Genomic DNA, 10,741 nt, shown 5'->3' with positions numbered 1-10,741 from the left:
TAACAATAATACACAGTTCATAAATCACTAAAGATTTTCAATAGAATTAGTCTAATCAAATCACATATTGTTAAACAGATTAATATTCAATACTGGAATTATATATTAAATTAAAATAGATGTATTGTAATTTTAGTAAGCGAATTTTCAGTCGTTGTTTGGTAAATTTCAATAAAGGTTTCGTAATTTTTCGTAACCGAGCTAGAATAAATTGTATAGTAAATTTAGTATACATCATATTAAAATTACAAACCAATTTAAAAAAAAATTTTTTGATAAAATTACAATATTTGTTTTGTAATATTGCTAAGCGAATATCCGATAATCGTTTGGTATATTTTTAAAAATGATTTGTAATTTTTGTCAACTAAGTTGAAATTAATTGTGTAGTAAATTTATAATACATCATTTTGAAATTACAAACCATTTTTAACAGAATTTGTTTGGTAAAATTACACTATTTGTATTGTAATTTTGCTGAGCAAATTTCCGATAATCGTTCGGTAAATTTCTACAAATGTTTTGTAATTTTTCAAAATTGAGTTAAAATAAATTGTATAGTAAATTTCCAAAGTGGAATTATAGTATTACTTTCTTGTTGTGCGTAGAAACTTCCAACATTTTTTTTGTAAAATTACTACAGAAATTTTTAACAGTGCACAGCATCAGAATTTGGCTCAATAATTAAGCCTACCACTCCCTTCACTGCAATAAATGAGCAAGGATACATCCCATTGAAACAAGAGGATGTGGAATCTTGTAAAATAATTAAAGGACGATTTTTCAGTATAAACACCACTGTCACTAGGTCGTTAACGGAGATAGCACCATATGAAGTAAAACTACATATAGAAGCTCGGGACTTTGACCTACAAACTTGTGATCAAAGAGTAATTAAATTAAAGAATAGTTTTTAGACAAAATTAACCAGAATTAACGCATGGTTATACACGGCCCGAGAAATGGAAACCATAGTTATGAAGTGCGAAGCAAACAAATCATTGGAATTAGGTGTGGAAGGAACGGGGGTAATTTGGATGGCCCCCGGGTGCGAGGAAATGTCAAAAGAGAAGATTTATCACTACGCCGAAGATGCAACCTGTTAGAAGCAACAGTTTTATCTAAACCTAAAATAACTGACCACAATATAATATTAATAAAAGTTAAAAATATTCATGCTCGACCTGATATTAACGATTCATATATAGCGAGAGACATAAAAAACTTCGATAAAGATATTTTTCGAATGAAGTTGAAAGATAAATGGAGAAATTTTGATTTAAATCATGCCGTTAACTATTTCTGTGATACAAATACATATAACAAATGGGTGAATCAAATAATATGTGATATTGAAATAAGTTTAAATGAAACAGCACCAACTGTTAATAAAAAAAATTAGGAAAACGGTTGACCCTGAAGGCCATCCCTGCAACTTCCCGCTAATTCCATACTTAGGCGCTTAAAATTGCACCAATGACGTTTTTGAGCTCTTCGAGCTTAAAAATATAATTTATGGGTTATTTTGAGCTCTCCGAGCTCAAAGAGATTGCTTTCTTATGCTTTAAAGCTCTTCGAGCTCAAAAGTCTGATAGAGATTTGATGACACTATTTTTTGAATTTTTATACCGCAATAACTTTTGAATGAATAAACCGATTTTTACGAGGTTAGAAGCATTCGACGCAGTTTTTTAAGCCTCACGAAGAATTTTAAATTTTTAATTGATCGCGCTAGGAATTTTGGAGTTATTCCGAAAAAACACTTTTTTCGGTTTTCTTTCGTTCACGATATCTCTCGAACGAATCAACTGATTTTGACCGGACTGGTGGCTATCGACGTGGTTTTTTGAGGTTAAGAGCTGATTAGTTTTTGGAATTGAACCATCAAGCCGTTTAAAAGTTATTTCAAAAAAACCACATTTAAAAAAATTTTTTTTTCAGTTTTTTTAAGATTTCTCAAAATCTATTGATCTGAATCGGTCCAAATAGTTTTCAAAATCTAAGTTTAGCCAAGCCCTTTTGGATGGCACCAACCGTGATGAAATCGGTCAAGCCGTTCAAAAGTAATAAGCGGTCCACATACTTTCACACACACACACACACACACACACACACACACACACACACACACACACACACACACACACACACACACACACACACACACACACACTCGGGGCAGAAGAGATACTGCTACCGGGCGCGTCTCCCCGAGCGGATGGGAGAACGCTCGCTGTCCTTGGATGACACTTAATCTCTTAGTTGATGAGGTACAGCGGGTAGGAGCCAAGCAAAATAACCAAACAAAATACGCTCCCGTGGACAAAACTCCCCTTTAATGGGTTGGTCGCACTAACTGACCTAACAAGACGATCGTTCTCTGCTGTGACCCACTGGGAGTGACCGGAACCTGTATCGTAGTTTCCGACGATGCAGGACACGGCTGATGTGAGCTTGCTCTACCGAGGTGTAAGTTGCAGCAGTGGATCAGGAGCCAGCCACTTCGGGCCTTGATCAGAAAGTACGCAGTGAGTGTTAGAGATCGGAATCTTCACCGCTCCGAGCGAGTCTAGTCCGTCCGTGTATTCCGGGACTGGCTAAGTGTCGGCTAGGCCTCAGGGAACTGGGGTAGGAGTACTATCTCCGAGGGTACACCCGTTCCTAGTTATGGCAACCCGCTCCACTCCGTACGATGCGCTGGTAAATTAAAAAGTATGAGTAATGCACAGGAAACAAACAAGAGTGAAAACGGGCCTCATGCCCAGCAAGACGCACTGCTACTTAGTGCAAAGATGAAGAGGACAGATGCGCTGGCACATCTGGAGAAGTTAGTCTGTGGACTGCAGGACTTTCTCCAAACCAAGCAAAATGTCCACAAGGAGATCAAGTCGAAGTCGACGAACATCTGCAGTGCCCTGAGAAGGTTCAAAAAACTGGACCAAGAATGGCAGGAAATCCAACAACAACACGGTAATATCGTGATGAAGACGAGTGTGACAGCGGTTCCACCAGCAAAAGCCGACACGTTTGTCGAGGAGATGGACACAGGTGGCGAGGGTGACGTCGAGTCAGTTGTCGGAGACGGAGAGGAAACTGGAACTGAAATCAGGCCTGGGAAAAGGAAAGAACGAAATTCCCCAGACTCAATGACCAGCCGTACTAAGAAGAAGAAGGACCTTAAACCAAGTCCCCCGAAAAACGCGGTAACACAGAACGGCGGAAAAAAGGAGGTGAATGAATGGCAAAAGTTCCAGTCAAGGAAGTCCAAGAGAGAGCAAGCAGTAGAAAAGCTCCAGAAGCAACCGCCGGAAGAGTCCAGGCCAGAGCCTAATCGGAAAGAACCGCGCAAACGGATTAGGCCGGACGCACTGATCATCCGCCCCGCAGAGACGGCAAAGTATGCTGAAATTCTGAAGCGAATAAAGCAGGACGTCCCTGACGAACAGGTCCGTACTACAGTGGATAAGATCAAAGAACTAGGACCGGGAGCTTGCTGATTACGCTTTCGAGGAAGAGCGCTGACCGAGGCCAAGCCTTACAGAAGACCATCGCGGACATCCTCCAAGAAGACGCGAAGGTAATCTGCAAAGGGCCACAGGAAGACGTCGAAATCCGAGATCTTGACGGTACCACAACCAAGGAGGATATTCAGGCTGCATTGCAAACGGAAATCGGAGAAACCTGCGAGATACCACTAGGGACAATTAAGATTCATAAGGCCTACAGAGGTACTCAGACAGCTGTTGTGACACTACCAGCAGCTGCAGCGCGCAAGATATTGGCAGGAAGCGGTAAAGTCCGGATCGGCTGGACCAACTGCCGAATCAGAGCTACGAGGAGACCAATCCAATGTTTCAAGTGCTGGCACTTTGGACATCTTGGATCCCAGTGCAAGAGCAATGTGGATCGGTCTAAGCTATGTATTAGGTGCGGACAAGAGGGACACAAGATTGCTGAATGCAAAAACCCAGCGAAATGTGTATTATGCGCGGATCAAAGTGCGGAGAACTCGGCTCATCATGCCGGCGCATCCAGGTGCCCAGTATTTAAAGAGGCACTCCAGAAGATAACAAACAAACAGACATGAAGATATTGCAGCTAAACCTAAACCATTGCGAAGCTGCACATGATCTGCTTATGCAAACAGCAAAGAGAACTAGAGTTAGACTTAGTAATGATAGCAGAGCCATATAGATACCTGAATACCCAGCCTTGGGAATCTGACAGCACCACCAAGGCTGTCATCTGGTCTTGTGGTAAGCATCCCTTCCAGAGTGTAGTTAACAATGATAATGCCGGCTTTGTAGCAGCAACAGTTAACGGCATCCGTTTCTACAGCTGTTATGCACCACCTAGCCTATCCATTGTTGAATTCACTGAATTCTTGGACAAACTGACCGAGGACGCCAAGCAGCATTATCCGGTCGCGATTGCCGGTGACTTCAACTCCTGGGCAGTAGACTGGGGCAGCAAGCAGACAAATGCGCGAGGAAAAGCACTCCTCGAAGCTTTCTCTACACTAGATGTAGTCCAGCTCAACAGTGGTGATACGCCAACCTATACTAAAGGGGAAGCAAGCTCTATTGTAGATCTCACTTTCGTCAGCAGCAGCCTCATCAGTGGGAAATACGACTGGAAGGTGATGGATATCTACACAGCCAGCGACCACAAAGGCAATTCTCTGGGAAATATTACATGACCGGAATACAAGAAGACCAATCAAGTCACTCAATACCATTGGATGGAAAGTGAAGTCTTTTGACACAAGCACATTGATAATAGCCCTGAATAGTGAACCGATTACTACTGGACCCGCAGAAGAAATGACCAAGGACCTGATGAAAAGAGTTGTCCAGGCCTGTGACGCAAGTATGGTCCGGAAATGCAGCATAAGCCAACGCCCGGCAGTACACTGGTGGAACGACCACATCAGCGTTCTTCGGAAAGAGTGTCTAAAGAAAAGGAGAATATCCCAGCGTGGCTATCGACGACTTAACTCTGCGGAGCTGGTCGCAGAGTACAAAAAAGCCCGTCGATTACTGAACAAAGCCATCAAGGATAGTAAGAGGCAATGCTGGAAAGAGCTCATCAACGAGGTGGACAAAGACCTGTGGGGTAGGCCGTACAAGGTGGTCATGAATCACCTAAAAGTCAAACAAATGCCGGCACCCACATGCCCACAACTTCTGCAGAGAATCGTTACCGCGCTGTTTCCGCAGCAACGCGAGCTTCACTACCAGCTAGCTCAAGGAGAACTGGAGGACATTCCAACTGTCACGGAAGAAGAACTGACGGAGGCTTGCAACCGCGTAGGGAATAATAAAGCACCGGGATTAGACGGAATCCCTAACATTGCCTTAAAAACAGCTATAAAGGCAGCACCGGCATTATTCCTGGATGTTTACAACACCTGCCTCAAAGAAGGGATTTTTCCTCGAAAGTGGAAACAGCAACGGTTAGTGCTGCTTCCTAAAGGGAAAAAGCCACCGGATGAACCGTCATCTTACCGCCCACTTTGCATGCTAGATACAGCGGGTAAGATATTCGAACGCATAATTCACCAGAGAATTGAAGCAGTAGTCGACCCACTCCTGGCAGACAATCAGTATGGATTCCGGAAAGGACGATCAACCCTGGACGCAATCAAACTGGTTGTTGATACGGCCAAGGAAGCAATCGCAGGAACCAGATGGAAGGGTGGAACGAAGAAGTATTGCCTGGTGGCGACCCTAGACATCAGAAATGCCTTCAACTCCGCCAATTGGGGAATGCATCATGCAGGCCCTCCAAGAGAAAGAATGTACCAGAATACCTTCTTAAGATCGTAGCAAGCTACTTTGAAAACAGGGTCCTGAAGTATGACACGAAGAACGGTCCAAGGGAGTATGCTATTTCTGGAGGTGTACCACAAGGTTCAGTTCTAGGCCCGCTCCTGTGGAATATTATGTATGACGGCCTATTAAGACTAACTCTGCCAAGAAACGTCAAACTCGTAGCATATGCAGACGACGTAGCCGTAGTGATCGTTGCCAAACATCTTGACGAGATAAACCATGTGTTCGATCTCACTTTCGAGCGCGTTAACCGGTGGATGGACGCAGTGAACCTGCAACTGGCGCAACACAAAACTGAGGCAGTGCTTATTACCAGCAGGAAAGTGGTAGAGACAATTAAGCTGAAAGTCGCCGAACAAGAAATCACATCACAACCTTATATTCGATATTTAGGAGTGATGCTTGATGCCCGACTCAACTTTAAGCAGCAGGTAGAACACGTCAGTGCCAAGGCGTCAGCAGTGGGAACAAGTCTAGCACGACTGATGCCGAACATCGGAGGGCCAAAGCAGAGCAGAAGGGTACTGTTATCATCTGTAGTCACATCGGTGCTTACATATGGTATATCTATTTGGACCAACGCTCTCGAGATGCAAGAATCATGGAGGAAGGCTGGACCAGTATACCGACGGTGTGCCTTAAGAGTCGCCAGCGCCTTCCGCACAATATCCGAGGAAGCAGTGTGCGTTATTTCCGGAACTCTGCCTCTCAGAGTCCTCGCTGAGGAAAGACGGAACCTTTATCATCGTAAAGGCCCAACTACACTAAGCGCTGAAGAGCTCAGAACTGAAGAACGGCAAAACAGCTTCGACCGATGGCAGCTCCAGTGGGACGCTGCAGAAAAAGGAAGATGGACGTATCGTCTTATACCGAGGATCGACGACTGGCTGAACCGGAGTCATGGAGAGGTTAACTACTACCTTACGCAGATGTTGTCAGGACACGGCTGCTTCCGAGCCTATCTTCACCGCTTTAAGCACGACGATTCTCCGGAGTGCCCATCCTGCCCAGGTGTCGCTGAAGACGTGGAGCACGTGATCTTTGCATGTCCTCGTTTTAACCAACAGCGCGATGAATTAGAGAAGATTCTAAAAAAGAGAATTCAACCGGAGACAATAGTAGAAGAAATGCTGTCATCAGAAGCTGTCTGGAACGCCACGAGCACCTTTGCCACTGAAGTGCTTACAGAGTTGCGGTCCATCGAGAGAAAAAGAGCAGAAAACAGAAACTAGAAGGGAGATAGAAATAAAAAACATCTTAGCCACCAGAAGGAAGAGCGGCAGCTAATTCCTCCCCCCGCGAAGAAATGCCTTACGGCGGTACCATGGGGGATCAGAGGATAGAAGAGAAAGGGGTTTAGGGTTTAGTGGGTAGGGGCGTTAGTGTCGAGTTAGTATGACGCTGCGTCGAGTCGCCACATATCCAGGCCAAACAGCTATGCCTAGAATCCGTAAAAAGGATTCCCCTACAAAAAAACACACACACACACACACACACACACACACACACACACACACACACACACACACACACACACACACACACACACACACACACACATACATACATACATACAGCCACCGTGACATCCTCGCGGGGATAGTCAGGGAAGCTTCCTGTGACCTTTAAACGTCAAGATCTGATGAAAACTCGATTTTTGCAAAACGGGGTGAAAACAATAACTTCCTGATTTTTAAAAATCTTCGATTTTCTTAGCGGGAAGTTAAAAATAAGACTAAGTGGAATAATAAGCCATGGATTACAAAAGATATTATTAATAAAATTAAACTGAGAGACAACGCATTTTTTACGGCAAAAAAATCGAATGCAGAAGAAGATGAAAATATATATAAGAAAATAAGAAATGAAGTTGTTGACAGTTTAAGAAGAAGTAAAAAACAACACTATGAAAATTGTATTGACAAGAACAAATCAGATCCAAAAAAAATGTGGCGAGCATTCAAAGAATTAACAGGATGTAAATAATCTTTGACTACTTTAAATGAAGTTGATTTTGACGATGAAATAATTTCAAACCCTAAGATAATTGCTAATAAACTAAATAAATGTTTTATTAACAATGTACAAAATATTGTTGACGACATTCGAGTGAACCATTCTAGTACGAATTATGACGAGCTCTGTGTTGGCAAATGACAGACATTCCAGGAGGTCACACGTTCTAAAATGGAAAAAATTATTAGGAATTTAGATCGTAATAAAGGTGCAAAAGAAGATATAAATAGTATTATAATTAACCATGTATGGGACACCCAAAATTATATTATTTTATTCATGATAAATCAATCGCTTTCATTGGGTTGTGTTCTGGAAGAGTGGAAAATTTTAACGGTAGTGCCAATCCAAAAAGTGAAAGGAAGTATAAAAGCAGATAATCTAAGACCAATCAATATATTACCGATTTATGAACAAATTTTGGAGGACGCAGTCAAATGCCAATGAGAAAAGTTTACTGAAGAAAATAATATACTCTACGATGAACAATCAGGATTTCGTAAATCCTTTTCTTGTGAGACAGCTTTACAAGGCTCTTTTATTGAATGGAGGAATGATTTGGATAATGGGTGGTTAATTGGTGTGGTATATATCGATTTTTCCAAAGCATTCGAAACTATAGATATAAAAAAAATAATAGTAAAATTGAAAAAGATTGGTGTTAGTGAGCCGTTCTCGATTGGTTTATATCGTATCTTTTTGGACGTAAACAGAGAGTTCAATTCAAGTATTCATTATCTGATACATTAGATGTTCTATTTGGTGTTCCTCAGGGTTCAAAATTAGGACCATTAATTTTCATTTTATATGTTAATGACGTTATTGAGCTGTTTAGACCTCTTGGTATTCGTTGCAAATTGTTTGCAGACGATATTAAACGTTATTTTAGTAGTAGGAATATAGATGAAATTGAATCTAGATTGAACAACGGTTTAAAGATTTTACAAAATTGGCAAGACAAAAATCAAATGAAATTTAATTTAAAAAAGACAGTATTTACTCTAATTCATGATCCACGAATAAAAAATGTTAGGAATAAATGTGCAATAATGATTAATGACTAAGATTCAAGAAGTAAAGACGGCTAAATATCTAGGTGTGTATATTGATGATAATTTAACATTTGGGGAAAATGCAAATTTCGTGTGGAAAAAAGTATCCAAAAAATTAGGTTTGTTATCACGTATCAAAATTAGCTTAACCAATACTACAAAAATAATGATCTATAAGAGTCTTCGGGCACCACACTTTGATTATTGTAGCACTCTTATGTTAAATTATAATCAGTACAATATGAACAATTTACAAAAGTTACAAAATAAAGCTATGCGTATAATATTAAATGTAAATAGATTTACACGAATAGAATCGATGCTAGAAGCGACTGGATTCATGTCTATAACTCAAAGACTAGCTTTTAATACATGTATCTTTATTCATAAAATAATACACAATCAGGCACCTTATCACCTTTTCAAGCATATTGAATTAACAAAAATTGTGTTAACAAAAAACATGAGTACAATACACACAATAGTTCAAAGCTTACTGTCACACACACTAGAACTTATACGGCCAAGAACACAATTATTTATAGAGGCTTTAAATTGTATAATGAGCTACCAAATGACATTAGATCAGAAGATAGATTTTTATTTTTTAGAAGATTGTTAAAAGATCACATCAAAATTAATATACCTAAATTATAATTGAACTTTTTATGAATATAATGGAATTAAAAATACAACAAATTATAAATGTTTCTGTAAATAGTACAAAATTGTATATTGTATAAATTGTATATATTGCAAAAGAGATGTATAGAACAATGTAGCATTAAATGCTAAATAAAACTCGTTATTATTATTATTATTATTATTATTATTATTATTATTATTATTATTATTATTATTATTATGATTGCATGCCTTAAGCGCGAGCGTAAGTAGTACATAAAAAAATTTACTATGGATAAAAATTTAGAAGCTTCGAAAATTATGAAATTTTAGGAATTTATAAATAAAGCTATTCTGAACCCGTAAAAAAATTTCAGTCGAATCTATCGAAAAGAGGTTTCATGCTGGAACTAACTTAAAGCATGCACATTTGGATTTTCCAAACTTTTTTATGGTAATTAATATTACAATTTATTTATCCTTATGCTCGGAAAATGATTTCAATGTCATGGTATTGACCACCATGATAGAGAAAATATATATTGTTGTTCGATATCGCGTTTGTAAGCTGCTCGAATTGCTGTGGATCCTCAATGATTGCTGTTGAAGTTGTTTTTGGTGAGAAAATATTAAATTCTTTGCCAACAGTAGCGATAACTCACGCTCCATATTTAGTGTTCACTATTTTGAGGTTAATAATTTGATACTCATTGCTTGTGGTTAAGTCGCTCAGCTTTTTTGTCGGCAAAAAAGGTGGTAATACGCTTATAGAATTGATTTTTGATAGATCCATTATACTGAATAGAAGAATAATCAATATAATGATTAATGAATAAAATTAAAGTTTGGTTTAAAGATTGAATAAAAAATATAAGATAGAATGAAAAATATAACTTACAGCTTCAAGAGTAAGTTCAAGCTGAATACTATTTAGCGACTAGTTGAAAAATAACTTTAAAGGGCTTGATCGTTCTTTCAAACTGTGATTCAGCACTCAAAAGCATCGAGATTTATACGCATAACCCTTCTTTTTTCATCTTCTAACTCCAACCCCATATATAATCACTCAAAACATTCGAGAAATCAATAATGTTCAAGAAAATTCGAGAACATTCAAGAACTGTCAAGAAAATTCAAGATTTTTTTAAACATGGTGTTTTTTCTTTTTCTTTATCATGGTGTTTTTTCTTTTTCTTTATCATGGTGTTTTTTCTT

This window comes from Cotesia glomerata, unplaced genomic scaffold (assembly GCF_020080835.1).
Source record: "Cotesia glomerata isolate CgM1 unplaced genomic scaffold, MPM_Cglom_v2.3 scaffold_19, whole genome shotgun sequence".
In the NCBI taxonomy this organism is placed as follows: Eukaryota; Metazoa; Arthropoda; class Insecta; order Hymenoptera; family Braconidae; genus Cotesia; species Cotesia glomerata.
The sequence above is the reverse complement of the archived record's forward strand: the minus strand, read 5'-3'. Positions refer to the sequence as shown.